Here is a 20414-nt window from a genome sequence, read left to right as displayed (position 1 = left end):
AAGGGAAGTAGGTATATTCCTCCCAAAGACAGCGAGAGAGTATTTGCTGAACGATTACTTACTTGACCACAATCTGCTTCTTTTTACAACTGAATTCATATTTTTAAAAAGAAAAATAACTACAGATCACCTTACTATGCTTTCTTTAAAGGCAGATTGAGCATTCTGGTGAGCTTCAGAAACTTCCTGAAGCAAGGATCCTTTGTTGTTGTTCATCCCGAGAGTGTAGGTAATGGACCCAAACGGAACAAAACGAAACAAAGCAAAAAATAAAATAAAATAAAAATAAATTAAAAAAAAAACTACTCCGTTTAATAACTGAAGGAAAAAAATATTGTCAATGTTCCCTCAGCCGTGAAATTTCAAATCCAATTCCGAATCACAGTTTATGGGTATTGTTGTTCCAGTAGCTTTTTGAGCTCCCACGAGTAATCCCACAAGGGGCAGTTTGTTTGTTTGTTGTTTCAGATAATACCATCTGCGCTTAGCAACGTCTGTCTGAAGTCCCCTTCTTTTCCATTGTGACAACGTCTTTGTGTAAGCAGAGAAATTTCACCTCCCTAACTTACTCATTGCTAGGGAAAATGCTGCAACCTTGGTGAGAATCACCAGGGAGCTGCATTACCAGTCCTCCTCATTGCCTTAGGGACAGCTCTCATTCACTCTTCCCCAAGATCAAGGAGAGTCACTTCCCTTAATTTAGAACATCTCAGAGGAGAAATGCTGATGTTTGTGTGTACTGCCCAGCTTTTTGTTCTTTCTGGATGTAATCTTCTCTCTTAAGATGAAGACAATATGACCTATGCCTTTATGATTTAGTGAATAGAAAGCCTAGGCAGGATGAGAAAGAGCACAGGGCTTGGCCTCCATTGGCCCAAGTTTGAATTCTGATGGCTATTAATGAGCTGTGTGTCCTCGGGAAGGTGACCCAACTTCTCTGAGCCAAGTCTCATTACTCTAAAGAGAGTATGCTAATACCTTGCTCACAGTGTTGTTGTGAGTTTTACACAAATTAGTCCTTAGGCACTAACAAAATGGAGGATATTTATCAGTATAAAGGAGTAGGAGAAACTAAAGAATTTTGATTCTAGAGAGCATAAAATCCAGGGAAAAATCACCAAATAAAATGAAGAGCACCCTTTGATTCTAATCTTAGATGGCATCTCTACAAAATTAGATAGAAGCAGAGAAGAGTGAATTTCCAAACACCCAGATAATACAACCTTGTTCACAATCATTGATTTTTTACTTTTAAGTCTTAGAAGTTTCAAACAAGTTAATGCAGATAACATAGTATTCCTTCTACTGATGTTAGATAGATGGGAGGGCTGGGAGATGGAGGAATAGAATAACAAAGAAGGACAAATTTGCTACTGTTTTCAAGTGTCTAGATACTAGCTTTTAATGGAGAGACTATGTTTAACTTTGTCATGCAAACGATTTCATCTTTGTATAACAATGTAGAAATAAACTGTAAACAAAACACTAACTGTAATCTTGTTTAACAGTCAAAGTACTTTTTGTCTAAAATAGAGAATTTTGTAATAATAGTAGTATTGATTTAAGGCTTGTAATGCACGATGCAAAAATGTCTCATCCGAATTGTTTCATAGACCTTCATTTGAGGACAAACGCTAGGCTTCAATTAAAAATAGAGACATTGAACACTAAAGTTTTTTGAATGCTGATACAGTCATCTCCTAAAAGCAAAAATCATTTACTTTACATGGCTGCCCTAGATAGGAAAGAGGACCATGAAATAGCCAAATGCGGTAAGTAGAAATGGAATTACCCGTACAGCTGCTCACCATCAAGACAACAAGGAAAGGGCACTGGTCATCATCTTTCACTTGGTTTCACAAAGATATTTTTATTTATATTTTACTTTGTTTTATTTATATTTTCATTTTTATTTTGTATATGTATTTAAAAAGACGTCTTGAAATATCAAAGGAAACTTTAGAGAACTAAAAACTGAAACTAACAAAAATAGGCAGGGGGAAGTTGAAAGGAAAGCAACACCTGATTGATGGTTAAATTACACAATGCTGTCACATCCCTGGCAACCGAAGGACATTTCTCCTTTGTGTCCAGAAACCTCTGCAGTGCTCGCCATAATAAATTCGTAGGTGGACTGTGTAGCAGCAGATTTTCACTAGGGGGCAGCCTCTCACTGAAATGTGAGCGCATCCTGTCTGCATCATCTGATTTCAATAAGAAACTGGCCCAGGGAGGCACACATTCTCGGCACAGCTTCTAAAGGAAAATTTATGCATCTATAAAATGTTGAATCAGCACAGTCGCTAAGTGGTGAGTAAAGAAGGAAAAAGTCTTGCATAACATTAAAAGCCCGGCATCACTGATGGTCAGCCACACAAACGTCGTGTGCTCAGAACACAAAGCCTTTGCTGTGTGTTCGCTGGTCCCCGGGAACGTTGGCTACAGTCAAGATTTTTTGAGTCATAGTTTAGCCTCTTTTATACACACACACACACACACACACACACACACATAGACACAAGCTGAATTAAAAGCCACTGTGCAAGTAAACATTGTACAGTCGGGAAGGGATTAAAAGGAATTGATTAATGCCTCAGGCTCTTAAACCCTACGTTTAAACTGAGCAGAACACTGTGGCCGGGCTGTTCTCTGCGTGACTTCTGCATGACCCTATCTATCCACCTATTGTTTTTCCTCTTTGACACTCTTTCTCTTGCTTTTTATATTCCTCAAGTGATCTCACCTAACAAAGTCAACAGCTCCGGCCAGAGGAGAGTCGTGACTGTATTTTTTTAACCGGGCTCTCAATGGTCTCCAAGCAGGAGGCAGAGGCAATATTTGAAATGCGATACTGCCCCATTCTCCTGTGAGCCAGCCAGGCTGTCGGGTCCTATTGGGTCTGTGATTGTAACTGAGAGCTCCGACATCCCAGAGCAACTGGTGTGACCTTGTGTGGTCTGGGAACCGAGGTAGAGCCCAGGGTGGCTGGGCACACTGTCACCTGGGACCCATCTATGACTTAAGGTGGCCATAGGGATGTTTGTGGAGACTTGGAGCTACTCCCAGCAGCCTGCAGTGTGAACGGAGCTTGGAAAAGAGGAAAGAAAGGAAACCCACTGGACTAGAGGTGGCTACCCATGGAAATTTAGGCCCCCCAAATCAGTAATTCCTCAGTAAGGCAGAGGTCAGAACTTGTGGCAATAGAAAGCATGGCTAGGTGTGGGCTCTCTGGCCAGAGTGAAGTTTGAATCCTGGCTCAGCCTACTGCTTGCTGACTATGTGACTTTCGGAAGGCTGCTTACCATTTTCCGGCCTTGGCTTCCTTTTCCATGAAACGAGTGCTTTACCTAGCACCTGGCACATAAGAGTTCAGTGAAAGTTAGCTATTATTATTACTATTATTATTATTGCTACTATTGTTATTAAGGATGCAGAGAGGAGGGAAGAGGACTTCAAGTAAAGTCTTGGTTTCCTCATCTATAAAAGGAGGGAATAGCAGAAAGCCCTTTATAGAGAGGTGTTGTAAGATTTAAATGAGCTTCTATATGCAAAGTGCTTAGAATAAATTTGGCCAATAGTAAGTGCTCAATAAACTATTGTTATTAGCGATATAAAGGGCAATAGTGCTACTCCCCACTTATAGGAGCTAAAGAGGTGTTGTGAGAAATGAATGTGTTCACCGCACCGTAGTCAGCCGCGGTGCTCAATAAACGTCGAGTCATTTTCCTAGCTTGAAAATTCTGTTGCTTAGGTTGCTTAGTATCTATGTGTGTACTGATTCCAGAGGGAAATTTCAACAACTGGGAACTACAGTTTATATATGATCACTTCCATAAAGTCGTGGGCTATTTTGTGTCTTTGAGCTCCTTTGATAATCTAAAGTTACCTATGGAATATATGTGGAATCTTACCCCTGACAAAAGCACATGCCTGCACGCAATTTTGCACACACATTTAGGGGTTTTTGTCTTAAAACCCATCCACGGATTTTGTAGAAATCCAAAGGCTTGGGACTAATAATTCCTGCAGCATAAGAAAGAATATAGCTAGGGGTACCTGGGTGGCTCAGTCAGTTAAGCATGCGACTCTTGGTTTTGGCTTAGGTCATGATCTCAGGGTCCTGAGATGGAGCCTGAGTCAGGCTCTGTGCTTAGTGGGAGTCTGCTTGAGATTCTCTCTCCCTCTCCCTCTGCCCCTCTCCCTGCTCTCTCTCTCTCAAGTAAATAAATAATTAAAAGAAAAGAGATAACTAGCAGGGATAATTTTTTGTGTGTATCTTTTTTTTTAATTAAAAAAAATTTTTTTTATAAACATATAATGTATTATTAGCCCCAGGAATACAGGTCTGTGAATTGCCAGGTTTACACACTTCACAGCACTCACCATAGCACATGCCCTCCCCTATGTCCATAACCCAACCACTCTCTCCTGACCCCCCTCCCCACAAGCAACCCCCAGTTTGTTCTGCGAGATTAAGAGTCTCTTATGGTTTATCTCCCTCCTGATCCCATCTTGTTTCATTTATTCTTTTCCTTCCCCCCAAACTCCCCATGTTGCGTCTCCACTTCCTTATATCAGGGAGATCATATGATAGTTGTCTTTCTCTGATCGACTTATTTTGCTCAGCATAATACCCACTAGTTCCATCCACATCGTCGCAAATGGCAAGATTTCATTTCTTTTGATGGCTGCATAGTATTCCATTGTGTATATATACCACATCTTCTTTATCCATTCATCTGTTGATGGACATCTAGGTTCTTTCCATAATTTGGCTATTGTAGACATTGCTGCTATAAACATTTGGGTGCACATGCCCCTTCGGATCACTATGTTTGTATCTTTAGGGTAAATACCCAGTAGTGCAATTGCTGGGTCATAGGGTAGCTCTATTTTCAACTTTTTCAGAACCTCCATGCTGTTTTCCAGAGTGGTTGCACCAGCTTGCATTTTCACCAACAGTGTAGGAGGGTTTAGCAGGGATAATTTTTAAACTGGGATGATTCTTAATACAGATTTCATTGGTAAGAATAAGGTTAGGAAGATGTCCCCCAAATCAGCACAGGTCCTTAACTGGTGGTTCCCAAACTGTAGGTGGCAGAAGCATAGTAGCCTGGGATACTTAATAAAATTAAGATTCTTGAGCTATTCCACCAGCTTAGTTTAGTAGGTCTTTCGGGTGGTACAGTCCAGAAAACTGAATTTTAACATGCACTCAGTTGATTTTGATGTAGGAGTCCCTTAAAATATACTTTAAAAACTATACCCTTAGGTCTAGGAGAACTTGCATTGGGTTCTAAGTAAAGTAGAATTATTTTTAAAAAAATTTTTTAAAAGGCCATTTACCTAAACTGAGCATCCCAGCCAGCTTAGTTTTTCCTGAAGAAAAGGAATAAAATTGCAGCTCTGGAAGGAAGGCTGAGTTTTGCTTGAGAGACACAAATTCTACTACCAAAAAATTAGATGACAGGAAGCATTTTGATCATTTCAATCACATTCTTTTTTTTTTTTTTTTTTTTTAAGATTTTATCTATTGGGGTACCTGGGTGGCTCAGTGGGTTAAAGCCTCTGCCTTCGGCTCAGGTCATGATCCCGGGGTCCGGGGATCGAGCCCCACGTTGGGCTCTCTGCTCAGCAGGGAGCCTGCTTCCTTTCCTCTCTCTCTGCCTCTCTGCCTCCCTGTGATTTCTGTCTGTCAAAATAAATAAAATCTTTAAAAAAAAAAAAAAGATTTTATCTATTATTCGACAGAGAGAGAGAGAGAGAGAGAGAGCACACCAGCACAAGCAGGGGGAGGGGCAGGCAGAGGGAGAGGGAGAAACAGGCTTCCCCACTGAGCAGGGAGCCTGACACTGGGCTCAATCCCAGGACACCAGGACCATGACCTGAGCCAAAGGTAGACACCTAACTGACTCAGGCTCCCCCTTTCAATCCCATTCTAACATGGTTGTCTACCTTAGCTCCAATGGACTCAATCTGTACTGTGTTACTTTGTGTTTTGGACATGAATTTATTTATCTCCCAAATCATATTATCTGATTATGATTGCTTTTAAATCAGCCAGGTGGTAAACTTAAGGTCAGGAACTATATTTGATTATTTACCTGTATTCCTTAACCCTGATATCTGGTAGAGTGCTCAGTAGATACAGTTTTATAGGTTCAATAACTGCTTATTTAGCTTATAATATAATGTGTTTGAAAGACAATGCTATAGACCCCAGTGGTCTTCATGACTGTAATGAACATGCTTCTAGCCATGGCAATGTAGAAGGGCTTTGTGGTAAAGTGAACTCAAATTCATTTTGATCAGCTCTTTTCCTAGACATACAAGAAGAGGATCAGAATAAAACCTTTTGGCCTGCATTCCTCATTGGCCATTCTAATAGTGTTGGGGAACATGTTCTTCATACGGACTTTGCTTGCTGTAGTGGGCTTACCTTACCTGGTGTACTCCTGGTTTCTTAGATGTCCCCAAGGGAAGGAGTGGTACTATTTCTTCCTTCCCTCTTGTTATACTAATTAGTTGCCAGTGGCAAATCCTAGACAGAACAAGTAAATGTTGTCTTCTGACCCTCTGAGGTGGGTGGGGGGCAATAGCCTCCATGATTGTTATAGAAACCCAGAGAGTACCAACTAACTCAAAGCCATCAGACTCCAAAAAATCAGGTTTTCATGGACCCAGAGCTGAGAATAGCTATTCGCCTCAATAACCCCAGGATTTGCGTCTCTGAATACAGTTGAGGTAGTGTGTATTATTTATATATGAAACTATTATTTTAAAACAATGAGAAGAACATTTGTGCAAAGGAATTTTCAGGAGTATTGTACCAGGCCATGCTTGGAATTCCTGTAAGCCTAATTACTTTTGAGCCTCAAATTAAATCCTTTGTTCCTACCTGAATGCAATTGCCTAAGGACTTTATTTTTTTATTTTCTTTTGGTGGTGGATATTTTTAAAATGGGCTTTAAAATGTCTGGAGTCTTAGGAATACAGAAAGGCACAGTAACGTAAGCTAGTATTTTAGGCAAATACATGGTAACATCTGGAAAGCTTAAAAATGAACCTTGGCGCTACCTGGCAGTGCATAGCCTGTGTTTCATTAAACCCCAAACATCTGAAAAGCAATTTTTGGCATTCGTCATCTCTAACTCCCAAAAGAATCTGACTTCCTAGAGAAAGGCACTTAGAAGTATCACTTAGAAGTGACAGACACCACCATCCCCGTGCCTATGGGATCTGCTATGAGCGTTCAGCATCTGGAAAGGGAGGGATGGGAAGGTGCAAGTAATGAAGAAACTCAAGCCCTTTGAAAAATGAGCAGAGACCAGGTGAGATGCTTTTCTGCCAAGAATGAAAGAATCTTTGAAAATGTGGCTTTGCATCAGTAATAGTCCCAAGGGAATCCACTGTGCTTTTAAACAAAAGAATATCAGTAAAATCTGACACAGATAACACATAATCATACAAGCCTCCCCAGACAGTCACTCTCTTTGTTAAAAATGACACCAATGAACCAGTAAAGTTGCTTAGAGCAGGTTTACTGAACTAAAGGGAAGTGGGCCAGGGTTGCACAGCTCTTGTCTGAAGAGGTCAGTTGTGGTAGTAAGGAGAGGTGCAGCCTCGGACATTTGTCTCTGGTGGGGCCAAATTATCAGTGTTCCAAACAATCACCAGGAGGAACTATCTGTTATTCCATCAGAGCTTGTGATCTTTCTGAAATGGGTAAGAATCAATGGGCTATCCACATATCTTTCCAGTTGTGGGCAGGTGACTTATCAATCAGTCAATCTCTTTCCAGGAAATAGAAGGCATGCCCACCAGGAAAAGGATTACAAGTCTGGGGAGAGTTGGAAGCACGGGGAAGAGGGGTTATCCTGGAAGCCTGAGAGGGGCAGGGGCAGGGGCAGGGGAAATAGACAGCAGTCCCTCAACCTTATGACCTTGGCTGGTGACTCCCAGGAGGCAAGGTAGCTGATGGTGTTTCAATCCCAGGCAGCTTCCTAGGCACAGAGCAAGGCAGAGTTGGGCAGGAAATGGACGAGGAACAACAAGGAATAAAGTAAGCAGTGCAATCATGCTTTGGGCACAACAGACCATGCTAGAAGAGCACAGTGTCTATTTGCTATGATAAACCCAAACTTATAACAAATCAGATATCCCCCCCCCTTCTCTATCAATCCTCATCATACATCCTCACTAGAAAGTCTGCTGAAAATCTTAAAGCATGCAGGGTGGTATTTTATTTTGTCTAGTTGTTTTACCCTCTTCTGCCACTTGAGTAGAGCAGAGCATCCATGAACTTATATGCAGACTTTCCAGTCTACCTTTTGGTTTTCTTTGAGATAAATTCACTGGTAATCAAGACCGTAAGACCCTACATTCTGCCCTTAGTTAGGCATCTAGCATGTTCCCCATGACTACAGTTAATGATGCTGTTAAGATCTCGCAGCCGAAACTTCCTGACTAGTTCCCTATGTTAGTATCTCAAAGAGGATTATCATCTGGGACTTCCTGCAGGAAATAGGAACTGAGATTTCAAGGCTGTTGTGGAGGTAGATACCTTGCTGGTGAGAGGAGGTATGGTGAGAGGAGGTATAGTTATGTTGAACACTAACTGTTCAACAAACATTTATGAGTTTCTGCTCAATGCTGGACAATTTGCTAAGTCCAAGGAGCACAAAGATATAAGATGTGGGGAATAGACAAGTACTTCAAGGTTTTGCAATTTAGTGTGATAAATGTTTTAAGGAGGAGATGAACAAAGCCCTATGATACCATGAAGTACAACATGGGGGGAATCAAAGAAGGGTTCACAAAAGCGATGATAAGTGAACTGGGTCATGAAGAAAGAATAGGCATTTGCTGAGGATATGACCTGGGTAAAGATACGTTTTGGGCCAGGGTGGCTATGACTAGTCGGGATAGGGGACTAGAAGAGGAAGTCAGAGACTGAATATTCTACACCCATTGGAAAAGCCTTCCGTAACTGTCATGTTTTGGAGTTTCTTTAACACTTAATTTAAACATTGTAGGTGGTGCAGTTTTGACGTTAACTTCCAATCTCTCCTCATTCAGAAAATCTACATCTTTCATCTTCTTTGGTCATTCTATTCCACTGCTCTTCCCTGCTCTGTGCCAGTTTGCATAAGAATTTAGTATTAATTTTGTAGACAGTCGGTAATTGCTCAATATTTAGAGTTGGATCTAAACTTAGGCTTACTTAGCCTTCATGCATCATCTGTCCCTTGCTCAGGCTATCACTGTCACTAATTTACTATTGCACAGATTCAAGCAAAGCTGGAATTGAAGAAAGTTGGCTTTATTTCCAGAATATTCTGTGCAACTTGTAAGCTGCTGTTGCCCAGGAAAAGTTAGTGTCTATGTGTTTTTCACTTTCTTTTCTCTAGTTATGCTTTGCTTTGTGGGTAAGGACAGGCAGAGGGACGAGGGAAGAAATATAAGCAGCTCTTAATTGTGATGGAAAAGAGAACAGCTTTCAGACTATTTCAAACCTGAAAGTAGAAGATAATATTTCTGCTATTTTGAGAAGTGGCCATCCCTTCACTTTTATCAAGCTCTTGTGACGCACATGGCCTAAAACTTTTTCTTAGACCTTTTCATGTTCTTATGACAGGTTATGACAAGAATAACTTTACACTAAATTTGTTTTTTATTTCAGAGCAAGCAAATATGAAAGGAGCCCAAAATACCCACTTAATAATTGCCTTTATATATTAATTTTACTATCATCATGGGGTAGCCATTAGTGGCAAAGAAAAAATTGTAAACCGTGGCTAGGAAAGGTCGCCCATCTTAATTGAGTCTAGGTTTTTATGGTGAATGGATAAGTTAGGTGATCCTTAAATTATCACTAGTGGGAGTCATGAAATAGGTCATGAATATTTCAGGGCAAGAATGACATTGTTAAAAACACAGCTCATTGGAAAAGTAGGAAACAATATTCCTCAATACAGCAAAATCAACTCCATTTTCTAAAGAGTGTTTACTCCAGTCCCGAGCTACGAAGCGCTTTTTTGTGGACTTTTGTTGTACTGTCAGATCTGGGTAGGAGTCTACACAGTTTTCATTGTGTCATGATCACGCATATAATTATGCCACAGCATCCCATTTCCTACTACGCAGTCAAAGGTCAGACACCAGGATCGTGGGATTAGCCAGATCTCCAGATCCTTCCTGTTGCCTCAGTTACTCATGTGTGGGACAGAAACTCCCCAGAACATCGCTATTTCTAAGAATAAGTTTCAATCATGCTATTTTAGGGAGATGATAAAGATGAATATATAAACATTCCTATTTCTTTACCATGTTAGAATTTTTACTTAATCATATGTGTTCTGTAAAAAGATTGCTGACTGTGACTGGGAAGGTGGTCAGTTTTGGTTGACTCTAAATTTCTGTTCTGAATGGATTTGGAAAGCTTCAAGGCCTATAATATTTTAAAAATACAATTAATCATTGTGTACAATGATTTCACTTTAATCCTCAAGTGATTCTGGGAATAAGACTTGGCAGTTATTTTTATCCCCATTTTAGAGATAAGGAAAATGAATCCCATAGAGGATAGGTGACTTGGCCAAGGTTGCACAAGAGAATGGTGCAACAGGAACTTGAATTTTATTCCTTTGACTCCAAAGCCCTCCTGTTCTTCCCCCCACTTAAATTCACTGAATAAAGATGGCATTCCTGATCTGTTAGAAAAAGGCATGAATGCTGACCTGTTTTTCCCAAGGTGATGTGTTTATGAGGACCCATGCTCTCCTGGGGCTCCTGGTGACCAGCGGCCCACAACAATGAGGAAACTTGAGTCTGTTAGATTGCAGACTGGAGTAAAGAAACAGAAGTTTGGTGCAAAAATCATGCCGGAGAAAGTTTATCAATTCAACACTTCGTGAGCATGTGTTGTGTGCCAGGACAACTGCCAGGAGATATTTCTGGCACAATTTCTGCTCTTGAGAATCTCACAGTTTGGAGGGGGAGATAATTAGAAGACAATGTGACAAATGCAGTTTGCAAAGGGTGTTGTGGGAACCTACGGTTAAATCTATACTCCAGCTGGAACTAAAGAATAAGATTAGGGGAGGGAAATGCTCTCTCCAGAGAGGGTAAATCTAAGCAGAACCTTGAAGAAGTAGGAGTTAGGTAAGCAAAGAAGGAAAGAGAAAGAAAGGACATTTCAGGTGCAAAGGTGTGGAGGTGGGCGAGAACAAAAAAGTTTCCTGCATTTGCCAGTACATCTCTGATGAGTCTGGGATGTGGGAGGAGACAAGGTTGGAAAGAGACTGGGCCTGGTAACAGAAAGTGTGGAATGCCAGATGAAGGGAGGAGTTTTACTTTATTGTGCAAACAAGGGAAAGGAACTTCAGGTTCGGGTTTTTTTTTAATCGAGGTAAAATTCATAAGGCATAAGATTAACAATCTAATTAATTAATTAATTAAGTAATTTTAAGATTAACAACTTTAAATTGAATACTACAGTGACATTTACAATATTGTGCAACTATCACGTCTATCTGGTTCCAAAGCATTTCATCACCTAAAAAGGACCCTTATGCTCATGAGGCAGCCACTCTCTACTCTGCTTCCCCACTAGTCCTTGGCAGCCACTAATCTACTGTTGTCTCTAAGGATTCACCGACTCTGGATAGCTCATTTACAGGAATCACAATCTGTGACCTTATGTGTCTGGCTTATTTTACTCAGTGTAATGGTTCTGATGGTCATCCTTGTTGTAGCATGTATCAGCACTTCCTTCCTTCTTGTGGCTGAGTAATATTCCACTGTATGGATATACCAACATGTTTATCCATTCATGACTTCATGGACATTTGCATTATTTCTACCTTTTGGTGAATGTGAATAGTGCTGTGATGAACATTTATGTAGGAGATTTTGTTTGAGTACCTGTTTTCAATTCTTTGAATTTAGAATTAAGATTGAAATTGCTGAGCCATATGGTAATCCTATACTTAATTTTTTGAGAAACTGTCAAACTGTTTTCCACAATGACTGTGCTATTTTACATTCCTGCTAGCAAAGTATGTTATTTACAATTTTTCTATAGTCACACCAACACTTATTTATTTCCATTAAAAAAATTTATAACCATCCTAGTGGGTGCAAAGGGGAATCTCATTGTAGTTTTGATTTGCATCTCCCTGATGATTAGTGATGTTGAGCATATTTTCATGTGCTTGTTGCCCTTCCATATATCTTCTTTGGAAGCATATCTATTTAAGTCCTTTACCCATTTTATTTTATTGACTTCCTGTTGTTGAGGTGTAGGAGTTCTTTCTATATTCTGAATGCTAGACTCTTATCAGAGATATAAGTTGCAAATATTTTCTTCCATACTGTGATTATCTTTTCACTCTTTCCACAGTGTTCTTTGAGGCACAAACATTTTTAATTCTGATTAAGTCCAACTTATCTTTTTTATTGTAGTTCTTTGTGTTTGGGGTGTCATATCTAATATCCATTGCCAAATCCAGAGATTTCCTTTATGCTTTCTTTTAAGAATTTTATAGGTTTAGCTCTTACATTTTGGTCTTAGATCTATTTTGAGTTAATTTTTGTGGTTGGAATTAAGGGTCCAATTTCATTATTCTGCAAGGGACATCCAGTTCTGCCAGTATCATATGTCAAAGAGACTACTCTTTCTCTACTGAATGAACTTTGTGTCCCTGTTGGAGATCAATTAGCCACACACATATGGATTTATTCTTCCCTGTAAATTCTAGTCCATTGATTGTATGTTTGTCCTTATGCCAATACTACACTGTTTTTTTGGTTGTTGTTGTTGTTTTTTAATTAATTTATTTATTTTCAGCATAACAGTATTCATTATTTTTTCACCACACCCAGTGCTCCATGCAATCTGTGCCCTCTATAATACCCACCACCTGGTACCCCAACCTCCCACCCACCCCCACCACTTCAAACCCCTCAGATTGTTTTTCAGAGTCCATAGTCTCTCATGATTCACCTCCCCTTCCAATTTCCCACAACTCCCTTCTCCTCTCTAACTCACCATGTCCTCCATGCTATTTGTTATGCTCCACAAATAAGTGAAACCATATGATAATTGACTCTCTCTGCTTGACTTATTTCACTCAGCATAATCTCTTCGAGTCCCGTCCATGTTGCTACAAAAGTTGGGTATTCATCCTTTCTGATGGAGGCATAATACTCCATAGTGTATATGGACTACATTTTCCTTATCCATTTGTCCGTTGAAGGGCATCTTGGTTCTTTCCATCGTTTGGTGACTGTGGCATTGCTGCTATAAACATTGGGGTACAGATGGCCCTTCTTTTCACGACATCTGTATCTTTGGGGTAAATACCCAGGAGTGCAATTGCAGGGTCATAGGGAAGTTTTATTTTTAATTTCTTGAAGAGTCTCCATACTGTTCTCCACAGAGGCTGCACCAACTTGCATTCCCACCAACAGTGTAAGAGGGTTCCCCTTTCTCCACATCCCCTCCAACACATGTTGTTTCCTGTCTTGTTAATTTTGGCCATTCTAACTGGTGTAAGGTGATATCTCAATGTGGTTTTAATTTGAATCTCCCTGAGGGCTAGTGATGATGAACATTTTTTCATGTGTCTGATAGCCATTTGTATGTCTTCATTGGAGAAGTTTCTGTTCATATCTTCTGCCCATTTTTTGATATGCTTGCCTGTTTTGTGTGTGTTGAGTTTGAGGAGTTCATTGTAGATCCTGGATATCAACCTTTTGTCTGTACTGCCATTTGCAAATATCTTCTCCCATTCCGTGGGTTGCCTCTTTGTTTTTTTTGACTGTTTCTTTTGCTGTGCAGAAGCTTTTGATTTTGATGAAGTCCCAAAAGTTTATTTTCGCTTTTGTTTCCTTTGCCTTTGGAGACATATCTTGAAAGAAGTTGCTGTGGCTGATATCGAAGAGATTACTGCCTATGTTCTCCTCTAGGATTCTGATAGATTCCTGTCTCACATTGAGGTCTTTTATCCATTTTGAGTTTATCTTTGTGTATGGTGTAAGAGAATGGTTGAGTTTCATTCTTCTACATATAGCTGTCCAGTTTTCCCAGCATCATTTATTGAAGAGACTGTCTTTTTTCCACTGTATATTTTTTCCTGTTTTGTTGAAGATTAATTGACCATAGAGTTGAGGGTCCATATCTGGGCTTTCTACGCTGTTCCACTGGTCTATGTGTCTGTTTTTATGCCAGTACCATGCTGTCTTGGTGATCACAGCTTTGTAATAAAGCTTGAAATCAGGTAACGTGATGCCCCCAGTTTTATTTTTGTTTTTCAACATTTCCTTAGCGATTCGGGGTCTCTTCTGATTCCATACAAATTTTTGGATTATTTGCTCCAGGTCTTTGAAGAATACTGGCGGAATTTTGATTGGAATGGTATTAAAAGTATAGATTGCTCTAGGCAGTATAGACATTTTAACAATGTTTATTCTTCAGATCCAAGAGCATGGAATGGTCTTCCATCTTTTTGTGTCTTCTTCAATTTCCTTCATGAGTGTTCTGTAGTTCCTCAAGTACAGATCCTTTACCTCTTTGGTTAAGTTTATTCCCAGGTATCTTATGGTTCTTGGTGCTATAGTAAATGGAATCGATTCACTAATTTCCCTTTCTGTATTTTCATTGTTAGTGTATAAGAAAGCCACTGATTTCTGCACATTGACTTTGTATCCTGCCACGTTGCTGAATTGCTGTATGAGTTCTAGTAGTTTGGGGGTGGAGTCTTTTGGGTTTTCCATATAAAGAATCATGTCATCTGCGAAGAGAGAGAGTTTGACTTCTTCATTGCCAATTTGGATACCTTTTATTTCTCTTTGTTGTCTGATTGCTGTTGCTAGGACTTCTAATACTATGTTGAACAAGAGTGGTGAAAGTGGGCATCCTTGTCTTGTTCCTGATCTCAACAGGAAAGCTGCAAGCTTTTTCCCATTGAGGATGATATTTGCTGTGGGTCTTTCATAGATAGATTTGATGAAGTTCAGGAATGTTCCCTCTATCCCTATACTTTGAAGCGTTTTAATCAGGAACGGATGCTGGATTTTGTCAAATGCTTTTTCTGCATCAATTGAGAGGACCATGTGGTTCTTCTCTCTTCTCATATTAATTTGTTCTATCACATTGATTGATTTGCGAATGTTGAACCATCCTTGTAGCCCAGGGATGAATCCCACCTGGTCATGGTGGATAATCTCTTTAATGTGCTGTTGGATCCTGTTTGCTAGGATCTTGTTGAGAATCTTAGCATCCATATTCATTAGTGATATTGGTCTGAAAATTTCCTTTATGGTAGGGTCTTTGCCTGGTTTAGGGAAAATCCTAAGAATAGCATTGAACAGAAATACAGAGAAAACCTACAGAAAGAAAGACTTCAAAGGTAACTCTATAAAAACGTATCTATCAATAATCACTCTCAATGTGAATGGCCTAAGTGCGCCCATAAAACGGCACAGGGTTGCAGACTGGATAAAACGACAGGACCCATCCATATGTTGTCTACAAGAGAACCATTTTGAACCTAAAGATACACCCAGACTGAAAGTGAAGGAATGGAGAAGCATTTTTCATGCCAATGGGCCTCAGAAGAAGGCTGGGGTAGAGATTCTCATATCAGATAAATTAGATTTTAAACTAAAGACTGTAGTCAGAGATACGTAAGGACACTAGATAATTCTTAAAGGGACTATCCACCAAGATGATCTAACAATTGTAAATATCTATGCCCCCAATATGGGAGCAGCCAATTACATAAGAAAACTGTTAATCAAGATAAAGAGTCATATTGATATGAATACAGTAATTGTAGATCTTAACACGCCTCTCTCAGAAATAGATCATCAAAGCAGAAAATCAATAAAGAATGAGCATTGAATGGCACACTGGAACAGATGGACCTCATAGATATATACAGAACATTCCACCCTAAAACAACAGAATACTCATTCTTCTCAAGTGCACACGGAACCTTCTCAAGAATAGATCGCATACTGGGTCACAAATCAGGACTCAACCGATACCAAAAGACTGAGATTATTCCCTGCATATTCTCAGATCACAATGCTTTGAAACTGGAGCTTAATCACAAGGAAAAGTTCAGAAGGAACTCAAACACCTGGAAGCTAAAGGCCACCTTGCTTCAGAATGCTTGGATCAACCAGGAGCTCAAAGAAGAACTGAAACAATTCATGGAAACCAATGAGAATGAAGACACTTCGGTCCAAAACCTATGGGATACAGCAAAGGCTGTCCCAAGGGGAAAGTACATAGCCATCCAAGCCTCCCTCAAAAAAATTGAAAAATCCAGAACACGGCAGCTGTCTCTACACCTTAAAGAACTGGAGAATCAACAAAAAATCAAACCAACTCCACACATAAGAAGGGAAATCATCAAGATTAGAGCTGAGATCAATGAGGTAGAAACCAAAGATACAGTAGAATGTATCAATGAAACTATAAATTGGTTTTTTGAAAGAATCAATAAGATCAATAAGCCATTGGCCACACTAATCCAAAAGAAAAGAGAGAAAGCCCAAATTCATAAAATTATGAACGAAAAGGGAGAGATCACAACTAACACCAAGGAAGTAGAAACAATCATCAGAAGTTATTATCAACAGTTATATGCCAATAAGCTTAGCAACCTTGATGAAATGGATGCATTCCTGGAAAACTATAAACTCCCAAAATTGAACCAGGAAGAAATCAACAACCTGAATAGACCGATATCTAGTAACGAGATTGAAGCAGTGATCAAAAACCTCCCAAAAAACAAGAGCCCAGGACCTGAAGGATTCCCTGGGGAATTCTACCAAACTTTCAAAGAAGAAATAATATCTATTCTCCTGAAGCTGTTTCAAAAAATTGAAGCAGAAGGAAAACTTCCAGCCTCTTTGCTACACTGTTTTGATCACTGTAATTTTGTTGTAGTTTTGAAAGTGGGAAGTGTGAGTCCTCCAACTTTGTTTTCCTTTTTCAAGATGATTTGGCTATTGCAAGTCTATATGGATTTTAGGATCAACATTTCCACATCTGTAAACAAAAAAAAAATACCATTGGGATTTTGATAAGAATTGCATGGAATGTGTAGATTAGTTTTATGAGATACTGCTCTCTTGATTTCCTTTGGTTCTGTCTATGGCGTCCTTAATCTCTTTCAGCATCTTCAAGACAGTTGATACAAAGTCTTTGTCTAGTAAATCTAATGACTGTGTTTCTCAGGAATAGTTTCAATTAATTTCTTTCCCCCCCCTTCTATTAACGAACAATACTTTCTTGTTTCTTAGCATGACTTACAATATTTTTGTTGAAAGCTGAACATTTTTAATATTATAATGTGATAACTTTGAAAATCAGATTCTCTCCACTCTTTGGGTTTTGTTAATGAGTCTTGTGTTGGGTTGTTGCTGTTTGCTTTCTTAGTGGCCTTTCTAAATTATTTTAATAAAATTTGTATTCTTTGTTGTGTGTGGCCGTAGAAATCTGTGTTCCATTAGCTTAGTGGTCATCTAGTATTTTTGCAGAATTTCCTTAAATGCCTAAAGGCAAAAATAAAAATGAAAAACACTCTTCCAAATCTGAAAATTGGCTCTGTGTGAGGATATTTCTTGAACAGTTAGCCAGGCTATTTACAACTGTGCCTTTCCCTGCTTGCTCGGAGCCTGAAGGTCAGTCAAAGGTAAAAGCTTCAGGTCTTTTCAGGACTTTTCTGAGCCTATATCCAGCTCTGGGAATGTGTGTGGTCTTATCAATTCCCTAGTGTATGTAGGAACTTTTAAAAGACCTCTCTTCCATGTATCATCTTTCCCTACTGGTTTTTCCCCAGGTTTTCTACTTTGTTTGTTGCTTGTCCTGACTGCTATCCCTTGCCCCAGGCTCCATGGCCAATATTTCTGCTTTTAAATGCTTTTAGCAAATGCCTGGGAAGTCACCCCAGCCCCAAGATTGCTCTAAATCAAGCAAAACAAAGACAGGCCCTTGTGCAGGTCCTTTATGGACCTACCAAAAAAGTGGAAACACACAACCACAATTTTTTAAGACTAAAATCCATATTTCTCCCTTGGGCACTGGCAACCTACACCAGGAATACATACCACTGTCTTCACGGGTGCTGCTCCGGGGATGAGGACTGGTGGATGGGCAACCTGAAACGCCACAGTGCTCTTACTACAGGGTGGCAGCTTCTGTTATCATTAAGTTTTTCCGATTGTTGTTAATTTCTGACTAGTTACCAGAGTTCTGCAAAAGTAAATTGATAATTTTGCCAGTTTATTAAGTTGCTTTTTTCCCTCATGTATTCTTAGTATTTTTGATTATAGTAAATGTTTATATACATACATAAAATTGACCATTTTAACAATTTTTTTAAATTTTTTATTTTTTATAAACATATATTTTTAATCCCTAGGGGTACAGGTCTGTGAATCACCAGGTTTACACACTTCACAGCACTCACCAAAGCACACACCCTCCCCAATGTCCATAATCCCACCCCCTTCTCCCAACCCCCCTCCCCCCAGCAACCCTCAGTTTGTTTTGTGAGATTAAGAGTCACTTATGGTTTGTCTCCCTTCCAATTCCATCTTGTTTCATTGATTCTTCTTCTACCCACTTAAGCCCCCATGTTGCATCACCACTTCCTCATATCAGGGAGATCATATGATAGTTGTCTTTCTCTGCTTGACTTATTTCGCTAAGCATGATACGCTCTAGTTCCATCCATGTTGTCGCAAATGGCAAGATTTCATTTCTTTTGATGGCTGCATAGTATTCCATTGTGTATATATACCACACCTTCTTGATCCATTCATCTGTTGATGGACATCTAGGTTCTTTCCATAGTTTGGCTATTGTGCAGCAATTGCACTACTGGGTATTTACCCTAAAGATACAAACGTAGTGATCCAAAGGGGCATGTGCACCCGAATGTTTATAGCAGCAATGTCCACATTTTAACAATTTTTAAGTGTATGGTGATATTAATTACATTCACATTATTGTGCAGTCACTACCACCATCTTTTGTGCAACTATCACTGCTATTAATTGATTTTTTAAAAAAGATTTTGTTTATTTTTTTTTGAGAGAGAGAGAGCACAAGCTGGGGGGAGGCAGAGAGAGGGAGAGACTCCGTGCTGAGCCCAATGCGGGGCTCCATCTCACCACCCTGAGGTCATGATCTTAGCCCAAATCAAGAATCAGACACTTAACTGACCGAGCCACCCAGGCACCCCTATTAATTGCTTTTCTGAATGGATAGAGCCATAGAGTTTCCTTATCTGCCATTTTCAGTGAGGTCATTTCTTACTTAAGATTTTTGAGTTGGGAAATAATGTGGCATGAAGTGTGTCAGAAAAGTAAGAGAGTTAGTAGCTAAAATTTTAGTGACGATAAAGTGTTTGTTAAATTATAGGGTACGCTGGACTACTTCTTGTGAACCTACAATTATTTCAAGGTAAAAAGTTAAAAAATAGAGTGGATAATATATTTCAGGATCTTATATAAATATTAATTCTGATATTTAAAAGAGCAAAGCTTAAACTCAAAATAGCAGATCAAACCGGTGACAAAGAAATACAGAAAGAAATAGTTCAAATAGTTTCCAAAGAAACTCCTGAGTTCATGCTTGCCATGGCACAAAAGAGCACTCAGGAGATAATCACACTGAGTGATGAATAAGTTTGGAAGAGCATTTGGCTTGATCAAAGGGAAAAAAGAGGTTGAGCTGGAATGGGTACTGAAAAAACTCTCAAAGGACCAATTTGATTACCTTTTTCACTTGTCAACCAAGTTTGCATCATGTAAACAAATTATATTTTGGGGAAAAAATTAGCAAAAGCCCAGGAAGAAGAAACTAGAACCTGAAAATAAAATAGGCTAGAAGAAAGAGATTAAAAACTACTCCAGGTTAAAAAAAAAAACAACAAAACCCAAACAAACCCTTTTTCCTTTATCTCTTAAATTCATGGACCAAGGTCCTGCAAATTAAACTGACAAAAGATAGGAGAAAAGACATACAAAGTTTATTTGATGTTAATGTTTTAATTTTTATGTGTACATGGGTTTCTCACAGAAAAGGAAGTGAAAACCCAAGGAAGTGGTGAGGCCCAAGACTTTACATATCATTTTCACAAAAAGTGATAAATCTGTGGGAAAGTGACAACACGAAGAAAGTGTTGGGGTTCTACGGGTGGTAAATTGTGGGAAAGTGATTATATGAGGGGAAACTAATGGAAGTTAAGGTTACTTGGGTAAGGCTTATTTATGTAGGTAAAAGTCAGTGCTATCTCTGGGGATAAGAGTTGTCTTTTCCCAGTATTGGAGAGGAGAGGAGACGCCTTCACCAAGGGATATCTATACCCTACCTTTAGGCATGAAGGGGG

The sequence above is a fragment of the Mustela erminea genome, chromosome 8, assembly GCF_009829155.1.
Source record: "Mustela erminea isolate mMusErm1 chromosome 8, mMusErm1.Pri, whole genome shotgun sequence".
NCBI classification, from domain to species: domain Eukaryota; kingdom Metazoa; phylum Chordata; class Mammalia; order Carnivora; family Mustelidae; genus Mustela; species Mustela erminea.
The sequence above is the reverse complement of the archived record's forward strand: the minus strand, read 5'-3'. Positions refer to the sequence as shown.